We start from the raw sequence: 27,345 nt of genomic DNA, 5'->3' as shown, positions 1-27,345 counted from the left end.
AGATCATCCTCTCCCCCATCAGCTCAAGAACACACCTCATGAGGCTGTTCTTCCATTGTACTAGTTCATCCTCAGCCCAGCTCGAAGCCAATCCACCACAAAGCAGAAGTAGGGTTTTACACCGCAAGGTGGCCCGAACCTGGGTAAACTATCGTGTCCCATTTCCTTCATGTTCATCGATCTAGACCGTGAGATTGGCGAGTAGGCAGACCAGGGAGGTTGAGTTCTTTGCACGCACCCCAGAGTTCGAATATATCAAGGGTCTGCGAAGACCAAAATCCGACATTTGGCGTGCCAGGTAGGGGTGCGTCGGAGCCTCTCTTCCTCAAGTCGATTCGCCACCATTTCGCCGTCCCCATGGCTGATGCTCGTCGAGTTCGTGCTGAGAGCCAGGCCGCCCTCGTGGCCCGAGTTGCCCAGACGGCGCTCGCATGCGATGGTCCTCCCCACTGTTCCCCGTCACCAGTGGTGAACGCCGCCACGGCCCCGCAGGCCATGAGCAGCAGGATTCGTCGCTACATCCCTCTGTGCGGCGAGATGGGCACACCGCCACCCCGTCGCTGACTCCGGATACTTCGTCTTCCCATGGTTGCCACGGGCCGGCAAACGCGCAGGCTGCTTTGCTCATGGCACGCGAGCTCCTGCGCTATCGCCCCATCGACGACCTCTATGAGGACTGGCTGGACCACATCGCCGAGCTCGTCAGTGCCGCCGGGGAGGCCCCTGCACCGTCCCGCTTGCTGCCTCCCCCATAGCCTCTCGTGGGCGACGTGGCCCACGACACGCCTCCTCCGCCTCCCAGACAAGACCGGGCTGGCTGTTAGCTTTAGTCGTTCGGCACTCTTCCTTCATTCTCATTCAACAAGGACAAGTGTCTATTCAAAATCATTGGTTGAGCCTCGCGTATATTGTATGATGTCGTCCTGGACTTGAACTAGCGGTTAAGGTCGATCAAGTTCAAACAATTCGGCATGAGGCTCCACGGCGCGACCCACCGCGCAGGGCGCCGGCGCGTGACGAGGAAAGCTGCCAGGTGGTGTAGCGACCGCTAGGAGATACGCGTGCGCTCCCAGCACCGCCACGTCAAGACCGCGCGCCGCCTGCGATGGTGGCGCGCGAGCGCCAAGATCGGGCTCCACCTCTACGCCGGGCTCCCGTGACCATAGCGGGGTGCCGCGCATTCACTCCGAAGCTGTGCAGCGTCGTCTGGCCAGGGAAGTTCAAGCCCGACCTGCCTCCACACTACGACACCCCCGAGCTTGTGGAGTTCCTGCAGCTCTACGAGCTGAGCATTAAGGCGGCCAACAGCGACAAGAAGGTTATGGTGAACTGGTTTCCCATGGCCCTCAAAGACGGCGCGCGCTCGTGGCTCCTGAACCTCCCCGTGGGATCAATCTCCTCCTGGGATGAGATGCGAGAGCGTTTCTTCGCCAACTTCCAGGGCACTCGCGACTGCCCACCAACCGCGGGTGACCTGCAGCGCATCGAGCAGTAGCCAGGAGAGACCCTGCAGAAGTACATTTGGCGCTTCAATAGTGTTCGCCTGAAGATCCCCAAGGTGTCGGATGAAGCCATCATCTCAGCGTTCACTGATGGCATCCGCGACGTCAAGATGAAGGAGGAGCTCGCCATACACGAGGACCTGTGCACGGCTCTGGAGATGTTCAACATGGCAACCAAGTGTCCTGGAGCTACCGGAGGCTACCCAGAAGACAAGAAGGCCAAGGCTAAGGACGTGAAGAGCAAGGGGCCAGTTGTGCTTGCGGCCGAACCTGAGATGAAGTGCGGTTGCGACCACCCAGAGTCATCCAAGGGCAGCCGCCCGTTCTGCGTCTTCCACAATGTGCACATCCACAACACCAATGACTGCCAAGAGCTCATGGCCATCCGCAACGGGCGCCTTGGTGGTTGCCTCGAGCGCAACGACCGAGGCTACGGCCGCGGAGGAGGCCGAGGCGGAGGACGCTGGGACGGCCGCGACCCCCGCCAGGAATGGCGCGATCAACCTCGTGAGGACCGCTGGCAGGGCCAGCCTCGCGAGGGTCCCTGGAGGGACCAGCCTCGCGAGGACCGTCCTCAGGGCAACGCCGGCCTTCCACCGCTACCGCTACCACCAAGAAGGAATGATGACCGCCACCAGGATGAGGGGGCTGGGTGCTTCCAAGAGCCTCGTGCCATCGCTTGCACCCTACACTACAAAAAAATACACTTCCGTGATGATACGTGTTTGTCACAGTAGGTCACGTTTTCTGTCATGCATGTACATGCATGATGATTTTAAGACAGAATCAAGATAATCATACCTGTGCTGTCGTAGAAGTGTTCCATGACATTACCAAAATTATCATCACGGAAGTGTCCACTTCCATGACGATAAATCACACGTCATAGAAGTTCTTTCGTCAAGGGTGACCGACACGTGGCATCCATCGTAACGGTTCGCCGTTAAGCTATCGGGTCCGGTTTTGGATCCGATAACCCGTTAACATCCCGGACCAATGAGGATTTTCCACGTGTAAAATTGTCATTGGCCGGAGGAAACACATGTTGGCTCACTGTTGGGACATATGTCATCCATTCATTGGATAGGAGGCGCCTATGATAGGTTGACACGTGGCACGTCCCAACAGAGGCCCATTCCGGTGAAAAGGCCAGCCCGTTTTACTTGGTCAAAAGGTAACGGGCCGGCCCACAGAAAGCCTGTTAACGGCCTGTTCGTATATAGCCTATTTACGGCCCGCTAACTCGCGGCCCATTACGGCCTATCGGAATTAAGCCCAGTAGCTTCATGTGGGCCGTCCAATATAATTCCAGCCTGTTGTAACTTCCGGCCCATGTATGGCCCATGATGTCATTCGGCCCATACGAGGCCATATTTAACTCTTGGCCCATTAACGACCCGTGGTGAATCTGGCCCGCAATGAACAATGTATCACTATATACCCATTAATGGCGCATTATTCCATTGGGCCGTTTCCAACTCGTGTTATCTTTCGGCCTTCTTAGGGCCCATTTATTCTTGGGCTTATTTCCAGCATTCGGTTACTTATGGCTTGTTACTGTCCTTTTCTGATTGTGGGCCAAATTCAGCCCGTAGTTACAATCGGCCCGTTTGCGGCCCGTTAATCCGTTGGGCCGTTTTCATAGCGTCGTCAAATACGGCCAATTAATGACGGCCTGTTATGGTCGGCCCATGAATGGACGATTCCAAATCTAGCCCGTTTACAGCCCATAATGCGGCTGTTATTGGCCCATGCTTGGCCGATCGATCATGCGGCCCGTAGAAGGCCCATTGATGCTATGACCCGTAGAAGGCCCATTGTTTCTATGGCCCTTAGAAGGCCCATTGTTTCTATGGCCCGTAGGAGGCCCATGGTAACTACAGTAAATATGTAGCCCATGGTTATTGTGGCCTAGTTTCAAAAAATAGGTTATTGCGGCCACTAGAAAACCGCAGAAAAGGAACTACACTAACTACAAACAAACAAATAAACAAGACAACAAGGAAATAAATAAGCAAGCAACTTACCCTAGGCTATCACGACTATTACACATATTACATCCACTGGGCATCAAAGTTCACCACCAGTGCAAATATAGGGAACAAAGCTACATATCATATACACTGGTTGTCAAAGTTGGTGACCGGTGCAAATAAATGCCGCAGCAAAACAAGTCCAGAACTGAAACCACTTCAGAAGAGCTCAAGAAACAATATCCTGGGTACCCATAATGCTGGCAAGATGCTTAGCAAGCTTATTAACTTTCTCTTGTTTGGCGCTTAAATCCTCCAGCGCTTGTTGTTGCACCAGAAAGTATGCATCTGAATTCTGTAGGGACTTCCTCAGTCCTTCAGCTTCCTGTCGCAGCACATCTGATCGATGTCTTTCAACTTGAAGTTGAGACTCAAGAAGATGAATTGATTCAGGCAGCGAGTTCGAAGAGCTTGTGCCAGCAGTAGTGGCCAGTAACTCGAACACTACATCAAGACAGGACTTTTGGGTTCTCTCACTGTCGTCAAGATTGTTTTTATCAGCTTTCTTGGAGACCAACAGGGATGTCTCACTTTCTTGAACCTTATCTGCATTACTTCCTTTACCATTGCATAACGGGGTACTGTTCTCCAATATTTTGTCTACATTCTAAAAGAGAAACAAGCAGACACATCACAGGTTTACCATGTTGTATATGAAACTCATTTTGGTAAATCAGTTTAGTAGTAAAGTGGACAGGATAGCAACATGAAACAAACATATATCTATGTACCATGGTCACTTTATGGTCTATATCATTCTAGTTTTTGTTGCCAAATCAAGATAGAGACACAGTTCAAATATTATTTGTTCAAGACAAAGCAGAATAGACCGAATATAAGTGTGGGAAACTATAGAGCTATAACAACACTTGTAATGTGCATGACATGAGAACATAACTGTTTATTCAATTCAAACTGAAATCAACATAGAGCAAGTTACAACAGCAAACCAGTTAAAGAAATAGGTTTAAAACATACCTGACCTAAGAACGATCCTTCTTCTCCTTTAAGCATTGAGTTAGGATTTGGAGTGGTGGTCCTCGTGCTTTGGGCAGTGCAGTTCCCTTACTAACTGCTCATGTTTGGGTGCTCTGTGCTGGAGACGGTGTTGTGTCAACTGGAACTGGGTTACTATCTGCTGGGGTTGGGGTTAGAAGGGGTGTAGCTGGTTCTCTGTCCAACTGGGTAGGGGTACAATCTGCGAGAGTCTGGGTTATGTGTTGTTGGGCTGGTTCTTGGGAAAGTACAACCGTGGTTCCATCTGCATCAACTGGTAGCACTATCTTTTCTGAAGACCGTGTTGTTACTCCCTTAGATACTGCCATCACCCTCTCCAATTCAAATGGCTGATAAACAAGAAAAGTAATTGAATGTATAGACATTGTATGATAGACAGGTGCAATGGATAGTGGGGAATAAAAGAGGGCATGAAATAATTCACATTTATGTTGTCTAACCAAACATGATAGCATGACACAATTTCACATATATGATGGCTAACTAAACATGATAGCATGACACAATTTCACATTATGATGGCTCACTAAAAAAGATGGAAAGACATAGTTCAAAATATGATGACTATGTAAACAGGATGACATGATATAACTATATAATGTGTTTATTAAATAGGTTGGCATGCCATAATTCACATACATGCCGCCTATGGAAACATGATAGCATGATGTAATTCATGGATAGAATGAAATAATTCAAAATATGATGACTGTAAACACTAAACACGATGAGATGATATAACTATATGATGTCTTTATTAAATGGGTTGCCATGCCATAATTCAGAAAGATGCTGTGTATGTAAACATGATGGCATGATATAATTCAAATATATGATTTATATAGTAAGCAAGTAAGCAGATGGCAATCCATATATGATGTAAAAACTAAGCAATGCAAGACAACATGCATGACATGGGTAATATAACCCTGCCAAGTTTGAGCATAGACCTCAGGGGGGAAATAGGACTGGTCATCAGTCTCTGAATCCTCCTTTGAGGAGCTCTCTGTAACCAGCAAGATGTCTGCTTCAGCAGGTAGCATGGTCTGCTCTGAATACCTTGTTTTCACTCCAGATACTTCCATCACCGCTTCAAATGGCTGATGCACAGGAAGAGTAGTTGAATGTACAAACGTTGTTCACAAATGGAACACGTAATACAAAAAAATGATAGCATGATATAATTCACATACATGATGATTGGCTAAACAACATGGCATTGCATAATTCACATATATAATGCCTTTGCAACAAGATAGCGTTGCATAATTCACATATATAATGGCTTGCAACAAGATGGCAATGCATAATTAAAATATATGGTAATTAGACACTAAACAGGTGGCATTCACACAAAGCATGTCTACACTAATCAAATGACATAGCAATGCAAGACACCATACGCACGATATGAGCAACATAACCCTGCCAAGTTAGAGCATACACCTCAGGGGGGAAATAGGACTGGTCATCTGTCTCTGAATCCTCCTCTGAGGAGCTATCCGTAACCAGCGAGATATGCGCTTCGTCAGATAGCATAGTCTGCTCTGAAGACCTTGTTTTCACTCCAGAATTTTCCATCACCGTGTCAAATGACTAATGCACACGAAGAGTAGTTGAATGTACTAACGTTGTTGACAAATGTAATACATAACAAAAACAAAGGATGGCCGGATATAATTCACATATAAGATGACTGGCTAAGCAGGATGGCATTGCAAAATTCACATATATGATGCCTGGCTAAACAAGATGGCGTTGCATAATTCACATAAACGATGAATAAACTAAACAGATGGCATTCACACAAAGCATGTCTAAACTAAGTAGATGACATATTTGATGTATAAAGCAATGTTGGGGATATCGCTTATCGGGAACTTATCGGTCGACCCATGATAAGGGGTAAATCGGCCAGTTTATTGGAATATCGGCCGATTGATCGCCATATCGGCTGATTTATCGGCCGATTTATCTTATCGGTCAAACAATGGTAAGCGATAAATCGGCCGATTTATCAAAATATCTGAAGATATCTTGAACAGTGATATAAAGTACGCAATGCAAGGCACCATATGCATGATGTAACCAACATCAGCATGCCAAGTTAGAGCGAAGACCTCAGGGGTAAATAGGAGTGGTCTTCTCCTTCTGAATCCCCCTCAGAACAGATATCTTCCTCTCGATTACAATCCGAAATGGGTGGAGGGGGCTGCCTTTGCGCCTACCATGGAGCGACGTCTGCATGAAATTTTATTGCCACGCAAGGCTCGTCTCTTTTGCTCTACATGTTCAGTTCCATTGTGTACAATAACTGACATGCATAGGAATAAAACATAGTGAGATTATGTAAGGAGTGCATGCAGAAATCTAGAGTGATGGTAGCAACCTGTGGATAGACCCAAAACCAATGATAGCAGGCAGATAATGGCTTTAGTTAAAAAATACAGATAATGGCTTCTTTACTGTTTGTTTCCCACGTAACATGAAACTCATAGTAGACACCGGAGATTAACCAGATAGTAGATAGATACTATTGATTGCGGCCCAGATATGTACCCCACAACCATTTAAAAACTCAAGTTTGACCATTAGTTTGGACCTGACTCAGAGTCTAATCGGTGAATAGGACGATAAAGTAGCATGTAATTTTAAGCGATGCATAACATAAGCAGACACGAAAGAGTGCGACCTCTCTTGCGGACCCGTGTAGTCCTCGAGGTCATCTGCTCGGTTGATGATGGTAATGCAGTTGTCATGGCTGCTAGTGGCGGCGAAGAAGATCTGAGGCGGCGAAAGACAGTCTGGAGGCTGGATCCCTGCTGTGCTGGACCCTTCTGTCATTGGAGCAGCTGAGCTGGGGTGGACGACGGCGCAGCAGGAGCGGGACAAACCACACAAGGTTTTCTTTGACAACTATCTGTAAGAGAAGTAATTCTGTAAGGGCTCGTTTGAATTGGAGGATTCTAACAATGCAGGGATAGGAAATACACAGTAATAGGATAGGAATGCACGTGCAAAACAGAGAATTTAAAAACACAGGATTTCTACCAATCTGGGTGTTTGGTTCACAAGAATTGGAAGATCACAGGATGCAAAGAAGCATGGTGAGATTAAGTCAAACCACAAGAAAATGTACGGTTATAATGCTATTATGCTACTATCTCTTAGTCTTGTGCTTCATGAATAGGAATTTGAAAAAGGAGGACAAGTGGATATTAAAATTCCTATGGTTTTTCTTTCAAGGAGACACTAAAGGAACAAATCCTACAGTATTCCTGTGCTCCATCCCTTTGAACCAAATGCATGAATAGTAGTACCATAGGAAACTTTCCAATTCCTATGTTTTTCCCGCACTTTTCCTTTCAAGCACTGGCGATTCTAGTAGGCAGGCTTGAGCAAGAAAAAACCTACACTCAAAAAATGTTTTTGTGCTACTTCTACTACTTTGCACCTAGGCCACTGCCCTACTAGCTCAAATCCCAGGCCCATTGACAAATGCACAGCACAAACGCGTAGAGATAAATAATAATGGCGTCCAAGAGAGTCCATCACGGATAGCTAAGTTGCCTGGTACCTCACTGCTTGTCATATAGTAGGAGAAACTAATCGTATTTCACGTTACTACGTGTGCTCAGTGGACAATATATATAACATGTAGAGTAAAAAAGAGATGCAACAAGTGTACAACCTCTTTGGCGAAGCCATGTCGATCTCAGCGTGATTGGGTTGGTCGGTGAGGATGATCCGGCTGACTTGGCTATCTGAGGAGGGGAAGAAGATCTTAGGCATCTTGAGATGGAGCCCGGGGTACTCCCCCGCTGTGATGGAGGGTTTCGTCGTTGGAGCAACTCCAGTGAGTTGTGCGACGCCGAGGCTGAAGCAGGACAAGAGAGACAACATTAACCTGAGTGGAATTCTAATAGCATCTCCAATAGATGACATAAAATACATAACCACAAAGTGCTAGATGTAAAATACATCAGCCGCTCATCTCAGAACTTCACTATCGAAACTGAATTTAAATGTCGAAACTGAACTTAACTGTCGAAACTGAATTTTGCTGTCGAAACTGAACGCACTAGTAGCAAAAAAGCAGTAGCAGCAGCGCATGCGAGAGCCAGGGTAGCTGATCGTGTAGCAACATCAGGGTTAGGCTACACGTCAGTCGACTGACTTTTTCATCTCTGGTCAGTCGATTTTCCAGCCGTTGGATACGAAATCAAGGGCCTGCAGTTCATCTTCAACCTCCAGTCCCCTGAGCCACCAGCCACCAACGGCCAAACTGCCGCCCCCGCCGCCCGCGGCCGGCGGTGTACCGCCCCGCCTGCCCCGAAACCACTCCCCACCGCTGGTCCGCCGCCGCCCCGGCCATCCCTCTAGGCCCGCCCCCCCCCCCCCCCCCCCCCGTGCCGAGCTTTTTCTCCGGCAATCCCCACGCCACCGCCCCAGCACCGCCAGCGACCATCGCCCCCACCCAGAACCCTAAGATAGATAGGGGGTACCTCTCCGGCGAGCCCCCCGCCCCGCTGCGGCTGGTTGTTCCTTAACTCCGGCGAGCCCCTCCCACCCCCTGAAAATCGACTGACCCAAAAGTCGATTCAGTCGACTGAAGTGTAGCCAAATCGGAGCAGCATCGCAAGCAAGAGCAAGAGCAAGAGCAGCAACGCGAGCAAGAGCAAGAGCAATAGCAAGAGTAGACCAGGCAAGGGGTCGAGAGCAAGAGCAGAGCAACAGCGTGAGCGAGAGCTAAAGCAACAGCAGCTCCTACTGATGTGGACGTCGCCGCTAAGGGAGCGACACCGTGGAGGAAGTGGCCAGAGACGCCACCGTGGATGGAGACGCGCCATGTCGGCTCGGGACCGAGCGCCGGCAGCACCGTGAGATCGAATCAAGAAGAAAATGCGGCGATTAGTGTACAACCTCTTTGGTGGCGCCGATTAGGCTTCATCCGAGGAAACGGCGATGATGCTACTCTTCCGGTGGTGCAGGTGAAGACGGCGGTGTGGGAATGGAGGTGGCGCGAAAGACGAGGGGAATGTCGGGCAGCTCCTTAGAGGTGGAGGACGGAGTGGCTGAACCGGCGGGACGACGAGATCGACGACGGATCCTCATCCGGTACGGTGGATGAGGGACGTCGAGGTGTTGCTATGGACGACGTTGTCGGGGAAGAGGCTTCGGCTGGGTGGCGGACGGAGGAGGGTGTGGGGCTTCACGGATTTTTGCGGCCTCGGTGTATGAATGGGTGGGCTGATGGGATGGGAGTGGGCAACCATGGCTTAGGGACGCGCTTGTCCAAAATGTGGGGTCAGTTACGAATGTACCCCCACCGATTTGAGCTAGGCGGTTCTGTCGGTTTCAGGGGTATAATGGGCATTTCGCGTGTCGGGATTTGGCAGGAGGTGGGTGTTTTTCGCGCGCGTTGTATATTTGGGATAGCAAGGCGCGGGTTGAGATGGAGGGAGTTTTCGGAGCACAACGAGACAAAGATATATATTAAATATTTCAGGGTAACAAGGCGCGGGTTGAAATTTCCGGACAAGCCTAACGTGTACTGTACCAAATCAATTCGCACTTCCGTCGATGAAAAAACAAAAAGAAATCAATTCTCACCACACAAGAGAGTCTAGTCCCGTGTACTGTACCAAATCAATTCGCACTACAAATGCCATTCAAAACTTTGAATTCATGTTATGTTCAATTAAAATATTTTGCTACGTGTATAATGCATGCAACCTGCTACTCAAATGAACATTTTAGTGCATTCTAAACGTATATACTACCGCTTCAATATGAACTAAATTTGAATTCGTTTGTCTATTTGAATAAGATCTACAATAATGATTGTTGTGAAGTCAAACTATTTGAATTCCTTTCTCTATTTTAATAGGATCTACAATCATCATTATTGTCAAGTTAAACCATTGTTTGTGTATTATCTTCACAACACACCACATGATTATTGTCGAGTTAGATATGAACTATGTGTACTATATGAACTCAAACTCGATTTTTTGAATCCACTTTATGTTGATTTCAAATCACTATACATTTCAAGCTCTAGCTAGATCTTCATAATCTAAACCATGTCTCATATGTATAATGTGTTTAACACATAATGTATGGTGCCCCGCCCCCTACTCCTACAAGTATTTAGATGTGAGTTGCAAACGCCACACATTACCACAAATTCAAATAAAATGTGAGATTGTTCGATATATAGTATTGTTTAGATTGTTCGATATTTAGTTGTAAGCTGCAAACGCCACACATTATCACAAATTCAAATAAAATGTGAGATTTTTCGATGTATAGTATGGTTTAGATTGTTTGACATTTAGCTGTGAGTTGCAAACGCCATGCATTATCACATTATGGTATAACACGTGCAAAACCACAACACGCGTATCACCGCTATATTCATGCATGCATATGTTTATAACACTATGGTCTCCTATTCAAATATATGAATCCACTTTCATATCAAATTATGATCTTTGTTAGTCTCTTACACCCAGACAATCCTCTAACCTTTGTAGCTAGCACTGACTTTCTCTCGTGCATGCACATGTCCTCCTCGCCCTCCCCCTCCCTCAGCATTCTATCCACCGCGCACATTCTTTTTTTAGGTCGTTCTCCCACAGTCTCCACAACTCCTTTCCGACACACACTGATCGATAAACCTCTCCAATGATGTCTGCCTACAACATACACACTCACCTTCCATCTCCTCCTTTCTGTGTCCATGCCTCGTGTCTCTCATACGGTCCCACACACGTGTAAACTCTCGCCCCTCTTTTCATTGATCTCACAATCGCACACTCCTCCCCCTGTCTAGCTAGTAGCTCGGCCTCTCGTACCACCTTCTAGCTCCATTCTCTCTGTCGATCCGTCTCGTTGGGCCTTATTTGCCTCTAACAAATGGATGTACACCGACCAATCTCCCGCTATACATATAGCTAGCTAGGTCCTTATAACTCGTTTTTCCCCACGCGTCGATCGATCTACCTCATTAGTTATGTCTCTCCCTTCCTCCGACAAACAACAATTGATCTACCGATGTAGTTAGGTTTGCTTACCAAACACATGGTTCCCCTTCATCATCCATGCATGCGTCCCGACACATCTATCACGCACAGGCACAGACAGAAACACATTCCCACTCTTATTGATAATATTGCAGTTCTACCCTTAGTTTGTCTAGTAGGCCTCTCCCACCATCCTCGTGAAGCAAGTCCATCACCCATCCAGCACTCTACCCCTCTCCCCCCTCTCTCTCTCTGTCCCAACCTATTTCCCGTCCTTCAGTTATGTATGGATGTCGACTGATCGCCCTCAAGACATAGCTGGGTCTCTCCTTCTCAACACATATACGAGTCGTTCTACCTCTCTAGTTAGGCCTCTGCCTCCCCCCTCCTCCCCCCCACACACCGATACATTGAGTGCTCTAGTCATGTCTCCCTGCCACACACAAACTTGCCATGTGCCCTCTGATGTTCCGGTAGGTCAGTCGCCCTATATCTTTGACTTGCACACACACAATTTTGATGGCTCTCTTCATCGATCTCGCACCCACCCACTTGATCCTCTCTTCGACTCTATCGATATCTATGACCCCTCCCTCTCTTCTTGTGGATCACCCCCCTATATATGATATAGATAGGCCTCTATTTCACACACATTGCATGTGTCAATTTTTGTTTCAGATGTCATAGACACATATTCCCACAACTACATTCACGAAATCACCCCCAAACAAAAAACACTCACGAATGGACACGCCATCTGTCTAGGTTTGTATCTCTCTCACACACACCCACGTAGGTGGGGGACGTGCACGAAGAGAAGAGGTGCAAGCACGGCGCACGTACTCCCTTCTCTTTCCCAACCACACCCGCGCGGGTACACGGTGGAGCTCATTTCTGTACGAAAAGGCAGCCCACGTGGTAATTTGACACATGTAATGGTTGTCCACTTGATGGAGGATCGTCTACCATGGGTGAACAAACAAATTGTGACTTGACTCATTATGTTAAAAAAGAGGCAAACCATGTGGGGCCTACCTTAGAGGCAATGCTCTATACACTCGAGACGCTCTCTGCGTATTACTTTTGATGTGTCCCGTCAACTCGCAGAACAAGGAGAAGCTTGCTTAGTACACCGTCTCCCCCGCCCACGGGCGCGGTGTCTCACAGGACGAGGTGAAGCTTGCTTACTACGCCTTACGCCCGCTCCCTCGCCCACATGCGCGGTGGCTCGCAAGACGAGGAGAAAATTTTACTACTCCCTCCGTTTACTCCTCGTCCCTACCTTGGTTAGAGAGATTATCATATTGTTTGGAATATATGTCCTTTAGTAGATTTCAATATGAACTACTAGTACATACTCCAAACATTGATGTATATAGACGTATTTTAGAGTGTATATTCACTCATTTTGCTCCGTATGTAGTCCATATTAAAATGGACGTAATAGTACGCACTCTCCCTCGCCCCTCGACCCTCGCCCACGTGGTGGACGTGCAACAATTCATTTGGTCTCATATAGCCAGAATGATATATACTGCAGTCCATTATTGCTCGACTTCCCGAAAAGGCGAAGAGCCAATCGCAAGGTTAATATTTTGGAGATGCCAAGCGCAAGGTTTATAGGAGAACGAGTTGTAGTAGTACTAGTAGTACGTACCAGTGGTATGTACTATACGAGGAAGAAGGCAACAAGATGTATGTTTTGTGTGACAATCTCTTCTTACAGGACGTGCTAGACCTAGTGGACCTCATTGTTGCAATGAGACTACTCCCTATCATAGATGGCATGATTCAGAGTGGTGGGAAGCAGGCATAATTCGGAGCTGCTTAATCTTAAACCCCATGAAGAAGTCCCATCAAAAGGAATAGCCATCCTCTACACGTGCTCCTATGTTAAATGAGGAAGTGAGACAAAAAGAGAAAGAGACAAAGTAAAAAAAATCACCAGCCTTAGATCCAGCCCTATTGTATCAGTGAATGATATTTCTACGTCGTGATTGACATGGCTATATTAAACCATGCTACAGAGGTAGAAGCGGAATTTTATTTATTCGCGGAGGTAGCAGCAGATGGATATTCAACGAGGAGTGAAATGATGGCTGCTTCCTCAGTCAAACATAGAGAAAGGTGGGCCTCGTGATTTCACGGCTTATTAGTCATTATTACTGCCTATACTCTTTGCCCATATATAATAACCGCGTGGTGGTACAGTAGTGGGCTATACTTTTAGGGCTCCTTTGATTCTAAGGAATTTTATAGGATTCTTGGAGGATTGAAATCCTTGGGATTTTTTCCTATGTTGGTTCTTTGATTCATAGGATTGAATCCCATAGGAATTTTTCCTATGGAATCTTTTGTACTACATTTCATAGGAAATCTAACATCCACTCCAACCTCTTTTATATTTCCTTTGTTTTTCATGTGCCATCAAACACTCCTTGTTAATCCTATAGGATTCAAGTCGGCATGCCACTCCAATCTTATACTTTACCCATTCCTACGTTTTCAAAATCCTACGAATCAAAGAGGCCCTTAATAACCATGCTCAAAGAGAAGAGGTGCACGCACCCACGCACGTAGTGTACTAGTAGCACTCTTTGCGTCTTGTGCGTCTTCCCCAACCACACACGTGACACGGTGGAGCTCATTTCTGTAAGATGATGCAGCCCACATGATAATTTGACGCGTCTAGTAGTAGTTACTCACTTATAAATAATGGAGGGTCGGGAACCACACATGAACGGTGCCGTGTCATTTATAAATAAAGTTTTTTTCTTCAGTGGCACGTACGCAATATAAATAGGTTCATATGGAGAGAAAAGGACACCGCTCCACTATATACATAGCCAGGACGAGCCTACACAGTTGCCTGCTGGGGTTGCTCTCTTCACACTCTCTCGCACAAAACGACTGTGGCCACATCTCTAACATCTCGGCGGATCACGTCCGCCGGGGGAAGGGGTGGATGCTTAGTGTAGATGCGGTCACCGTCACCGACGGTGAAAACCCACTATCGGCACGTCCCGATCAGGGGTCCCCGCCGTTCTCTCTCACAAAGCTGGTGAGGTTGCCTTCTTCCCTTGTTCACTACCGCGACGTGGGCAGTTGCCACCTCCACCGCCCTCCTCTAGGTTGAGCTACGTCCCGACATCCCTCGGGTACATCTTCCCTTACAGCCGGCTTGCACCACTGCTCGAGCTACCCACATCACTCCATGTGGATATTTCTCTACTTCTTTGCCCCACACATACCTCTACTGGCTTCTAAGTACTGTATTTGTGATGAGTTTATGTCTCATCAACAAGTCCCAGTAATCTTATTCTTATCACGCTTCTTGAATTTCTTTGCCACAGGGATGCTCATCTCGATTTTGGTGAAACTGCACAAAATGATCCGATGGTCAAAGGGTTGCAAACTTCATTTCTTCGGAAGCTTCAACGTTGCCAGCAAATTAAAGCCTGGTTAGGATTTAGGGTTCAAGGGCTAGGGACTACATGGATCTTTTTTTCTTTAGCTGTCTCTGTTCCAAAATAAGTGTCACCTTTAGTAGTAGTACAACTTTGTACTAAAGTTTGCATAAAGTTGAGACACTTATTTTGGAACGGAGGGAGTACATATTGGCCATGATCTGTCAATCATTGAGATGCAATAGCATGCATGTTAGTCTCCTTTGTATTTGATGAAATGTTGCAACGGGCAACCTTGGACGCAGGATACATGAAACAGAAGCTGGAAGCTTCATAGCATTGTACAAATTTATCTTGCTAAGAAATTACAGTACATACTATACTAGTACTCCCTCCAGTCCTTTTTTGTCTGCGTATTACTAGTAGGTGCAGCCCGGATACCAAGGAGGGGATGGATTGTTTAAAATTGAACAAGTTTGCCCCTGTTTATTGCAGAGAAAGGTTGGGTTAGTTAATGCGTGCATGCAAACGATTGACTGGCTTGCTGCATGCCTAAATTCTCGCGTACATACTTTTCTCCCTCTCCATCTCTTTGCATGCGCATTGGAGAGATAGATAGGTTGTTGCCTTGCCTTGGGAAGATGCGAAAGGCATTGGAGGGAGAGATTGGGGTAATTGCGGGTGCATGCATGCAGGGGCACTGCTGGAAAGACCGGCCAAAATATGCCAATGCGCAGAGCATTGCGGGAAAAACCGAATTTTCTTATACGCAAACAAAAGAGGACCGGATGTTGGAGTACTATGTAAAGAGTTAGGTGTCGCACGGTGTCCAGAAAATATGGTGATAGTGTGAGGTGGGCCATGTAATCACTGAGCCTGCGTGTTTTCACTACTTTCGCACTCCTCCGCTGTAAGAATGGAGAAAATTGTAATCTAGTAGTACCTCCTTTGGCCGAAAGCATGGGACATCCAACAGTCGTACCACCTCAGTAATAATGACCAATGAGCCGTCAAATCACATAGACCCAGCAGTAAGTTGGACGGACGAAGCAACCATCACTCTTGAATCCGCTTCTCCCTTCAACGCAGACTCCAGTGAGAGGTAGCGTCTGTTCTGCCCGGGCATGAATGCGACACCGATTCTTTGGAGCGGCGCTGACCGGTTAGAGCGGGAAGCGCGCGCGGGTGATGGAGGCGCTTTGGGTGGGCCAGGCTGGTCTGGAGCGGGCGTGGCAGCTGTCCGCCTGTCCCGACCGGACGCTCGGAAACGAGAGGATGCACCGACTCTCGTGGCTAAATCGTACACTACACACCATCTCTCTGTAGGAGTAGGTCGATGTGTCGCTCTCTCTAACACACACATGCTGTTAAACACACACACACGCACACATAGGTTCATAGAATAGGAATATCGTGCGAGTGCGAAGCCACAGGAAGTGAGATACAAATGGAGTACGTACAAGAAGAGAAGAGGTGACGAATACTCCATCAAACTTGGACTGAGGAGTAGTACTCCCTCCATCTAGGTGTTAAGTCATCTTACGAAAATCAGATATTCCCAAAATGTTTAGGCATCGTCCATTAACTTCGCATCTCAATCCCCTCCTGGACTCATTGCTAGCGAGCGTTGTTACTTAGGGAGCGTTTGGATCCTTAGCAAGAACAGTTTATAGCCTCGCCGGGCAAGGTTAGGCGTTTGGAACTATTAAAATATGTTAGCTTTTGTGGGCCAGCTAGCTTGGGTGGGCTAGAAAAACCTTGCTAGCTCAGGAGAGCCAGATCGGCTTGCTTCCGACGGCAAACTTCGCGCACGGAAAAATCGGTGACCCACTCATGACAACGATTTTCACGGGGCAAGGCTGGTAAGAAAAAGAACTAAACCGTTTGACCAGGCAAGGTTGGCAAAGCGAAAGCTGGCTAGCTGGGCTAGCCGAACAATTTCCTTAAGGAGTAACTTAGGTAGTAACATAGCACATCCCAAGAAAAAATTGCTTATGTGGCATGGAGTTAATGAGGAAAGAGATGCTTGTGGTAACATAATATTTCACTGTAACATAACACACCCCGAGGTAAAATGAGTCTATATCTCAATTAACGAAGACTTGCATGTTACCATCCATATGTTACTACCCACTATGAAGGTAGTAACATAGACTAGTAACATATGCATGTTACTAGTCCAAGTTACTCACCACTATGACCAGCCTAAGCAATGTAACCAAACGCTCCTTACTCTGCCTTGTTATCTCCCCCGGAAAACCAATGCATGGAGCGCAACTACGCGTTGATCAGTCAAGAAATCAAAGTCGGCTTGCATGCGAGCTAATACGTGGCCCTGCATGGTAGCTAAAACGACATGTCTTAGTTGTTGTGATTAATTGTTGCGTTTAGAGACAGAAATCAGGGCTTTGATTGGAGGAAGGACCAGGCAAGTTTCTCCTTCTCCTCCAATCTGCTTGCACCTTTGTCCCGCTGCACCTTCTAACGTGACTTATTACACCTAGACGGAGGGAGTAGTACTAGATACGGTGGCACACTGACTTAGGTCGAATACAAGTTCCCAAAATTGTGTGCATGTTATAATAAGGATTCACTTAAAATAGTACATGAGCGAATAGAGGGATCAATTGGACAGTGTTCACGAGCAGTAGCGAGATGTGTGAGGTAAGATACACCGCTGGCGCTTTTCATTTTTCTTATTAATTTGTTTGTTTCACCCTCTGACTGGTGGGACCCAACGTACTACATGGAGAGAGGTAAGGTGGCTAAGGCTGCATTATTTCTGTACTACCAACACTGCTTTGAATCCGAAAAGACCTTACCACCAAAGCCACATGGCACGATTATGATTTAAATCCCAATGACTCCCACGCAAAAAAAAAACATGGCATGCTTGTCACACGAATGCAGGAATGTATAAAAGGTTATTTTCCTCTCGTTAAACATAACGTGAGGGTGGTGTAGTTGGTTAGCCTGTTCGCTCATCAAACTTGTGGTCTCGGGTTCGATAACCACACTTGAGCATAAGTTTGTTTTTGTCCGACTTCTTTCTTCCACCCAATGACATGTAGGCCCCGCATGACAAAGAGAGAAAGTGATCTGGGGCGATGCCAGGAGGATTCTTTGACTGGTCAAAATGGATGAGTACGCTGCAGCCTCGACACTTGTTTTCTAGGGTTTGCGCTCTTCACACTCTCTCTCTCCACTATATATATACACGTTGGAGCGTCAGCGCATGTAGTTTCTCTCTTCACACTCTCTCACCCTCTCCAGATCTGAAAAGACTTCGTTGGCCTCTCTCTACCCTCACTGCTGGTCAAAGAGCTGGCAGGATCCGTCCGCCGGGAAGGGAAGGAGTCTTAATGCTGTCGCCGTCGGCGAGGGAGGGAATCCACTATCGACGCAGTTGTTTGCTTTCACCCAGCGGCGGCACGGGAGGGCCTCCGACCCCTTCTTCCTCGCCACCGTACATAGTGTTGCCAGAACGGCCTCCGGTCGCCCACCGAACCACACCCCAAGAACCTTAAGGTATAATTTACTTATTCCACATGCATTGCTCAAGCTGCATGTGGGCTTTTTCCGCTTCTGCACTCGAATCTAGGTGTTGGGTCAAACAGGAAAGTAGTGGGGAAAGTTGTATAGCATGAATCTAGGACGTGGTTCAAAGAGGAAGGGAATGGGGGAAAGTAGTGGGGACAGTTGTATAGCATGAATCTAGGACGTGGTTCAAAAAGGAAAGGAAGGGGGAAAGTAGTGGCGAAAGTTGTATAGCATGAATCTAGGACGTGGTTCAAAGAGGAAAGGAAGGGGGAAACTAGTGGGGAAAGTTGTATAGCATGAATCTAGGACGTGGTTCAAAGAGGAAAGGAAGGGGGAAAGTACTAGTACAGACTGGCTATCTAGCACCTAGCTACGTTGGTCGAAAAGGGAAAACAATGAAAAACATAGTACGCACATCTTGAACGAACTGATCTTTTTGTTTTGGGGGACAATGCTATAGAGTTTGAGCTGGACTAGATTTGCTGTGCTCACATAGGGAAAGGTGTCTAAAGATAACAAAATTAGGACCAACACAAATATTCTCCTCGGTTGTTTGTTCTTTGTTGCAACAGACTGTGCATCACCCCTTCATACGTCGGTAGATGCACATGGTGCTGGTGCCTCCACTGTCCCGTGCAACTCTTTAGTTGTTGTTAATCTAACGCCCTGTTTGGTTAAAAAGTTCTAGGCCTTTTTTTAGTCCCAACTAAAAAGTCCCTAGTCCCTACCTGCTTGGTTCCAGGGACTAAACATGGACTAAAGGTTATTAAATGACATGCTAAAAGACCATGTTACCCCTAGTAATGAACTAATAGAGATAAGGTGCGATGCGGGGCAAGGGTAACTGTTGGAAAAAGTCCCAAAAAGACTCTCCCTCGGTGTCTTCTTTCTTTAGTCCCAAATGCCCACTTTTAATCCCTAAAAGTCCCTCCTGTTTGGTTTCGATGGGACTGAAAGAGACTTTTTTAGTCCCTACACCAAAAAGTCTCTATAAACAAACACCCTCTAATAATGCCGCTGGAAAATTGATAAAATGCCACAGTTAAAAGCAAATTACATGTTTAATGAATTTTATTGTTAATATAATCTCTCTGTTAATATGAATCAGTGCCACCATTTGAGAAATGCTATTGTCTTGCTTTCTTTCCGATTAGATAAGTTGGATGCTTCTTTTTGTTGGCTTCTGTGTCATCCACCGTTATTGACCACTAGTTGTTTCATTTGCACCTCTGTGTAAATAGGGTTATCTACTTCACCTCGTTTCTATTGTGACATTTTTTTGCACTCCACAAAACACTTTTGTTTTAAGAGTGTTTTGTGCAGTTCAACCAAAATGTCACACCGACAACGTTGCTTGATTGCTTGATCTTAGTGGAACTGCACAAGAGGAGATCTTACTTCCTATCCGTGTTGGCAAATTTGGTTCAGATCTTCTTATTGTGAGTTGTTTGAATTCCGCGTCATGAGTGGTCAGTACTAGCCTTCTTTCACATGATTGTGCAGTGTGCTTTCATATGTTGTGCTAATTGTACGGTAATGTTGCTTGATTTTAGTGAACTGCACAAATGGAGACAAGCCTTCCAATCTGTATGTGCACCATAATATCTCATTGAGGTAAGATAAGGATATTTCACAACTATTGGCATGTATTTTGCCACTTTCATCAGAAAATTAATGTCGTTGTTTAGTGCTATACTTGTGCTCCCAAATTGACATGCCAAATCTTACATTGAAGGCGAAGCTTGTCTGTTATTCAACCAAGTGATGAAGGGGAACAACAAGCGGAAGAAAAACAAAAATCAACTCCAGGTGCTGTAATGAAGCACCAGAACTATGATGACACAAGTAATGATATAGTTTTGCATCTTAATTTATTGCTATGGTTGGAACGAGCATTTGTTTTGCCACTGATTTGATGCCACTCTTAATGTAATATGTAATTATCTCTACTTGTGCAAACATGGATCTTCTTTGAAGATACCATATATTTTAGTGGAACTGCACAAGAAGATGTTGGAAACATTAAACTAATCGAGGAGTATATAGTAAGCATGGCAACCACAATAGATAACAACAGATGGTTCCGGAGAAGTGCTTGATCTGTATGCTCTACACAATAAGCCTCCTGACAAAGGAAGGTACTCGCCCACGGATTTCATCCATATGATTGAGCTTTGTCATCTCTATTGGTGTTGTGCTACTGTTTAGATACTTTCATGAGAAAGTGGTATTGTCCTTGAGAAGTGCTTCATCTGTGCTATTTTAAATATTTCCTTTCCTTTTTTTCGAGCAAACAGGGATGCTAGCATTTAGTTGTCCTCTTGTCTTTGCACAATAGGATCATCCTCCTTTGAGAAGAATATGGAGTACGTGAAGTGACTAGTTCCGATTATGCCAGGATGAAGAAGCCCTGTCTATCTTCTCATCAGAAGGAGCAGTTGAAGGATGGTTACATTACTCCCCACAAGACCAAACTAACTTCAGCTCAGAAGGACTGACAGATCTCCATCTTTTTTGTTGTGATGCGCAAGTACAATGTTGTTCTAGGATTCTTTCTGGTGCGTTCCAATTTTTTAAAAGTGTGCTCTACATGGACCATGTAGGTGCCTGTTTAAACTGGCAATTCATAGTACAATTTGCTTTATACTAATCACTTTTTTTGTATTTGTGCAAACAGGGGTGCTCAGCTTGATTTCAATGGGAACTGCACAAAATGTTCATGAATACATCGAAACATTCATTTCCACCACAATAAAGGAGGTGCCGATATGTTCAAGGCATTGCAACATATAAAGGCGAAATCATACAAGCTACGCGCGAATTTGGTTGATTTTGGTGGAACTGTGCAAAAGAACAACTGGTTTATTTAGCACGAGGTGCCATGTCAATGTCCGAACTGATGGCAAACCCTGCCCATTCCACAATCGTAGGCATTTGATATTTTGGAATGGGAAAACCATGTCAAAGTTTGCTCATTGATGTACGCAAAACAACACACATTTGACATTTTGGAATGGGACAACCTTGTCAAATTTTGCTCATTGATGTTAGCAAGAAGACATGCATTTGATATTTTCGAATGGGGCGCCCTTTGCTGTCAGCAGCATCGATCGACTTTTCTTTATTCTTTAGTTGTGAAGTAAATATTGGCTCTGACATGTGAATCGCTAAGATGCATAATCGTCCATTGTTTTGAATGTTCTCTACGAATTGCAAGGCCTGTGTGTTTGATTGCAATGTACAGGAACGCTAAAAAGCAGCTCAAACTCTTCGTACTCCCTCTGTTCCTTTTTACTTCACATATTATGTTTCTTTCAAGTCAGTTGATTTTACAATGTGAATGCTCATACTTTTTTCTATAAGATTGGTCAAAGTAGAGATACTTTGACTGTAGACAAAACTTGTATGCAGACTAAAAAGGACCGGATGGAGTACATGTGAAACTGCTCCAAACGAGGTGATCACTGTCGGCGTTCTGGGAACGGGGGTCCCCAGACTTGCCTGCCTGCGGCCCATGGCGTGGCTATGCGAGCAGGCCTGTACGGCCCATCTTCATCGACAAAGCATTCAAGACCCTCGCGAGGGGCCAAGCCTCGCGAGGCGGATGACGCAAGACCTCCTCAGGAGCGGCCTCACCAGGCTGCCTCGCGAGGAGGGGAGATATCGGGGCGGGACAAACCTCGCGAGGCTCTCATGACGTGAGCCATGACGATCGACACCAGGCGGGCGCCAGCGCGCGTAGTGTCCTTGTTTCCTCTTTGGTGCTAAGGAGGCAAGCGCAGGCGTGGAGTACCGAGGCATCAGGCAAAGGTTTCCATATCAGTGCAACGAGACCAAGACCAGCATGCGAGTAGGACGGAGGTCACCGTGGAGCCCAAAACGGCATCACCACCTGAGCCTTTTGCAGGCGAACACCACTTTTGTCAGGATAGCTTGTACTAGTTGTCCCCTTTCAAATTGGCCCGCCATTATTGGCTCCCTTCCCGCTCAACATTTGGGGAGAGGATCAGGGCCTATATAAGTAGAACTAGCCACCGCAGCAGAGGCATCTCATCCAGAGCTGATTGAGAGGCATCTCACCCACACAAGTTAGCCGAGCACAAGAACACCTCAACCTCAGGAGGTTGTTCTTCCCCTTGTACTGTTCATCGTCAGCCCAAGAGGCAATTCACCACCACACACTGGAGTAGGGTATTACACCACAACGGTGGCCTGAACCAGTATAAATCTCGTGTCTTTCTGTGTTGCTAGTTCATCGAGTTTGTCCGCGAGATCTTAGCGAACTAGGGCGTAGATCGGTAGGAGGGAAAGAACTTCGCGCGCACCCCAGAGTTCGAACCTTAAGGGTTTGCCGGAACCCCACATCCGACATTTGGCGTGCCAGGTAGGGGTGCGTCGTAGCTTCTCTCCGGTCGATCTGCGCTTCGCCCTCATGGCTGATGCCCCGCCGTCGACTTCGACGGCCAGCTTCGACGACGAGGCCAGGGGGCTCCAAGCCCTGGCCCCCGCCTTGCGGCGCGTGCGATGGCCAACCAAGTTCAAGCCAGAGATGTGGCGGGGCGGCGGACCCGGCGGCTTTCCTGATAGCCTACGAGGAGGCCATCCTTGAGGCCCGGGGCAACGACAACATGGCCAACTGGCTCCCCATGGCCCTCGCCGGCGAGCCACGCGCCTGTCTGCTCAATCCCCCCGGATCCACTGTGGCGTCCTCGGAGGAACTCCGCGACCTCTTCACTACTCGCTACGCGGTACCGGTGCACCACACAGTTGCGGCCCTGCTGGGCGGCTCCCAAGCGCCGCCTTCAAATCGCCACGTCAAGCCATTCCTCCGCCAGATTGCTGCTACTTCCAAGCGCCCGGGGGCTCCGCCGGGTTGGGCTGCGCCAGAGACCGACCTCACCTTCGGCTCAGAGGACCACCCTGACTCCACCGCCGGCTCGGGCATGCTCCCGATGCTCTGCATGCCCAGCATCTGCCACATGGCCATCACCAAGACCCTCATCGACGGAGGCGCTGGCCTCAATTTGCTCTCGGTGGAAACCTTTGGCCTCCTTCACGTGCCGCCCAAGCGGCTCAGCCTCAGCAAGCCTTTCTCAGAGGTTGGTGGTGGCGCTGCCCACTCCCTGGGGCAGATCCGCCTCCCCGTCACCTTCGGCATGCGTGACAACTACCGCACCGAGTTGGTCGACTTCGACGTCGCCCGCATCGGCCTCCCGTACAACGCCATCCTTGGGTACCCAGCTCTGGCCCAGTTCATGGCAGCGACTCATCCGGCCTATAACCTCATGAAGATGCCTAGAAGCAAAGGAGTCCTCACCATCAAGGGGGACACCAAGGAGGCCGTGACAGCACTCAAGCTTGCCTTCAAGACCGCAGCGGCGACGCAGCCCACCGACGCCGGGACCCCCGAGGCCAAGGAGGCCGCACCTACCAAGAAGAAGCAGCTGTTCACCCAAGACAAGGCAGAAACCAAGCAGGTGCCGGTCGACGAGGACGGGTCCTCAGGAGCCACCTTCACCATAGGTGCTGGCCTCAATTCCATCCAAGAGGAGGCGCTGGTGAAGTTCTTGCGCGCAAACAAGGATATATTCGCGTGGGAGCCCAATCAGCTGGTGGGGGTTTTGAGAGAGGTGATTCAGCATCACTTGAGGGTGTGCCCCAATGCGCGCCCTGTCAAGCAACGGGCGAGACGGCAATCCACGGAGAAGCAAGCCTTCGTCGTCCAAGAGACCCGCAAGTTGGAGGCCGCGGGTACCATTCGCGAGGTTCGATACCCCACATGGCTGGCGAACCCCGCAAGACCCATTCCCCCTCCCACGCATCGACCAGATCGTCGACTCCACCGCCAAGTGCGACTTGCTGTGCTTCTTGGATGCATTCTCAGGGTATCACCAGATCAAGATGGCGGTGGAAGATGTAGAGAAGACAGCCTTCCTGACCCCGTGTGGGGTGTACTGCTACACCTGCATGCCCTTCGGGTTGCGCAACGCGGGCACGACCTTCCAGCGGCTGATGCACATCGCCCTAGGGCGACAGCTCGGGAGAAACACAGAGGCCTACGTCGGCGACATCGTGGTGAAATCTCGGGAGGCAAGGACCCTGATCCAAGACCTGGAAGAAACCTTCGAGAGCCTGCGCCAGGTGAACTTGTGGCTTAACCCGGAGAAGTGTGTGTTCGGTGTCCCTTCTGGCAAGTTGCTGGGATTCCCCGTGTCCCACAGAGGGATCGAGGTGAACCCGGAGAAGATCAAGGCCATTGAGGACATGAGCCCACCGCTGACCCTCAGAGAGATGCAGAAGCTGGCCGGAGGGGTGACTGCGTTGGGACGCTTCATCTCCAAGCTAGGAGAATGCGCCTTGCCCTTCTTCAAACTGATGAAGAAGAAAGGCCCATTTGAGTGGACCCCAGAGGCCGACCAAGCCTTCCAAGACCTCAAGAGATACTTGACTAGCCCACCGGTGATGGTGGCGCCACGGCCTCTCGAGCCCCCGGTGCTCTACCTGGCCGCTACCCCGTACTCTGCCAGCGCAGCACTGGTGGCGGTTCGGGAGGAGCATCAAGCCAAGGGCGCGCTACGCCAAGCTACAGCTGAAATGACGCAAGATCAGGAAGGCGCCGCGGAGGTCGCAGCGGCGTCAACAGAAGACCAAGCTCGGCAGGACGACATCACGGAGACCTCTGCAAGCAACCAGGCACCAGGAGTTTCACCACCTCAGGAAACGTCCGGGCCCCTGCAAGACACAAGCCTCACCAACGCGCAAGCCCTTGTCGAGCACCCGGTATATTTTGTCAGCATGGTGTTGCGGGACGCAAGGGCACGATATCCCATGCCTCAAAAGCTCCTGCTCGCGCTCTTGGTGGCCTCGCGCAAGCTGCGGCACTACTTCCAGGGCCACCCCATCAAGGTCGTCTCAGCCTACCCATTGGAGAGAGTGCTCAGGAGCCCGAACTCTGCTGGAAGGGTTGCTAAATGGAACATCGAGCTGCAAGCATTCCAGTTGGAGTTCATCACTACCCGGGTCATCAAGGGAGCCGCGCTTGCTGATTTCATGGCAGAATGGGCGGACGCCCCGGCACTTGAAGTAGGCGAAGACTGGTCCACCTCGCCGGGAAGCAAGGCGCCGGATGGCTGGGTCATGTATTTCGATGGCGCCTTCGGGCATCAAGGCGTGGGGGCTGGGGCGGTACTCATCTCGCCCACTCAGGACAAGCTCTATTACGCCATGCAGCTCTGCTTTCAGCAGGGCGAGAAGGTCTCCAACAACATCACAGAATACGAGGGCCTCATTGCGGGCCTGAAGGCCGCAGTGGCTCTGGGGGTGAAGTGCCTTATGGTTAGGGGTGACTCGCAGCTCCTCGTCAACTTCTCCAACAAGGTGTACGAGCCGAAGGACGAGCACATGGAGGCTTACCTCGCAGAAGTGCGTAAGATGGAAAAACAGTTTATGGGACTGGAGGTGCAGCATGTGCCCCAGGGCACCAACAAGGAAGCCGATGACATCGCCAGGAGGGCGTCAAAGCGGCAGCCCCAAGAGACTGGCGTCTTCGAGGAACGGCTCTTCCAGCCATCGGCGACGCCAGCACTTTCAAGCGTAGTTCAGCCTTGGGAGGAGCTCCCACAACCACCTGCCACGGGAGCCCCAGCCTGTGGCCCGACCTCAGGAGCTCGTCTGCTCTTGGCGCTCGAGCCCCAAGAGGAATGCTGGACCAAGGAATTCAAGGAGTACCTGATGCAAGGGACGTTGCCGGAGAAGGAAGAGGACACAGAGCGTGTGGCCTGGCAAGCCACGACATACTGTATCCAGGACGGTGAGTTGTACAGAAAGCGACCGAACGATGTTTCGCTGCGCTGCATTTCTAGTGACGAAGGAAAGGAGTTGTTGGTTGACATACATGGTGGGGACTGCGGACACCACTCGTCGTCATGAACTCTCATCGACAAGGTGTTCCGCAGTGGATTCTACTGACCCACGACGCTTAATGACGCAGCCGAGTTGGTGAGGTCCTGTGAAGCTTGCCAGTTTCATGCCAAGCAGATACATCAGCCAGCACAGGGCCTCCAGACCATACCACTCACGTGGCCGTTCGCAGTCTGGGGACTGGATATCTTGGGCCCCTTCCCTCGGGCGCCAGGGGGCTACCGTTACCTGTACGTCGCCATCGACAAGTTCACGAAATGGGCGGAGGTAGAAGTTGTTCGCACTATCCCAGCCGGGTCCGCGGTCAAGTTCATCAGGGGAATCGTGAGCCGATTCCGAGTCCGCAACCGCATCATCGCCGATAACGGTTCACAGTTCACCAGTAACCTCTTCAAAACCTACTGTGCTAACCTTGGAATGCAGATTTCCTACGCTTCGGTGGCGCACTCCAGGAGCAATGGTCAGGCCGAACGCGCCAACGCGGAGGTCCTGAGGGGCCTCAAGACCAGGACCTTCAAGAAGAAGCTTGAGGCCTGTGGCAGGGGCTGGCACGACGAGCTCCAGTCCGTGCTGTGGCCCATCCGCACCACCGCCACCAAGCCAACGGGCGAGACCCCATTCTTCCTCGTCTACAGAGCTGAAGCGGTCCTCCCTCATGAGGTCAAGCATCACTCCGCACGGGTCCTGGCGTTTGATGAAACGCAGCAGGATGCCACACGGGGGATGGACCTCGTGCTGGGGGAGGAACGTCGTCGCGAAGCTGCACTGAGGGCGGCAAGGTACCAGCAAGCGCTGCGGCGATACCATTGCCGCAACGTCCGCTCCAGGACACTCGAGACGGGTGACCTCATCCTGAGGCGGGTCCTCTCCAGGGAAGGGCTGCACAAGCTTTCACCCA

This window comes from Triticum aestivum, chromosome 7D (genome assembly GCF_018294505.1).
Source record: "Triticum aestivum cultivar Chinese Spring chromosome 7D, IWGSC CS RefSeq v2.1, whole genome shotgun sequence".
NCBI lineage: Eukaryota > Viridiplantae > Streptophyta > Magnoliopsida > Poales > Poaceae > Triticum > Triticum aestivum.
Note: the sequence above shows the minus strand (reverse complement) of the source record.